The sequence below is a fragment of the Carlito syrichta genome, unplaced genomic scaffold, assembly GCF_000164805.1.
Source record: "Carlito syrichta isolate Samal-C Ts95f unplaced genomic scaffold, Tarsius_syrichta-2.0.1 Scaffold311982, whole genome shotgun sequence".
NCBI lineage: Eukaryota > Metazoa > Chordata > Mammalia > Primates > Tarsiidae > Carlito > Carlito syrichta.
In genome coordinates, this window is record NW_007256078.1 from 3,766 (window position 1) to 4,558 (window position 793).

Genomic DNA, 793 nt, shown 5'->3' on the forward strand with positions numbered 1-793 from the left:
CGGAGGCTGCAGTGCTGCCGGTGGCGCCAGCGGCTGCTGTGCCTGCGCTGCAGTGGCTGTCCAGACTGCTGCAATGCCCCCGTGGTGGCAACGGTCGAGCTCCGTGTGAAGAGCAGGCTGCGATGTTGGGGTCCACAGCCCCTGGGCAGAGAGCCAGAGACCCAATGCAGTTCTCCTTTTCAGAGGGTTTCATAGCAGCATCATGTTTCTAATAATATAGTAGTAATAAACAAAGAAGTTTCCCCATTCTAAAACATTTTCTGTGCTTCCCCTGTTTAATTCTCACTTTCTCTTCCTGCCCCAAGTCCTGGGCAACTACTGATCTCTTTACTGCCTCTATAATTTTGCCTTTTTAAGAATATCATATAGACTCTGACGTATGCATATTTCTTAGTTAACTAAATATTGAGTGTCTCTTAATAGACTATACTCAAGAGTATATAGACTTTTCAGATTGGATTCTTTCACTTATTAATATGTACTTAAAAATCATCCTTTTTTATTGGCTTGATATCTCATTTCTTTTTATCAATGGATATCCCATGTATAGATATACCACAGCCCATTCATTCATTTAGTTATTGAAGCATATCTTTGTTGCTTCTAGATTTTAGTGAGTATCAATCAAGTAATAAAAACATTCTCAAATCAGTTGGGTGAACACCTAGAAATACAATTTTTGTGTGCATGGTAAAATATATTTCAAAGCTTTGCATTACACTGCAAAATTGTCTTCTTAAGTGGTACTATTTTTTATTCCCAAACACAATGGAAGAGTATTCTTGTTGCTCAG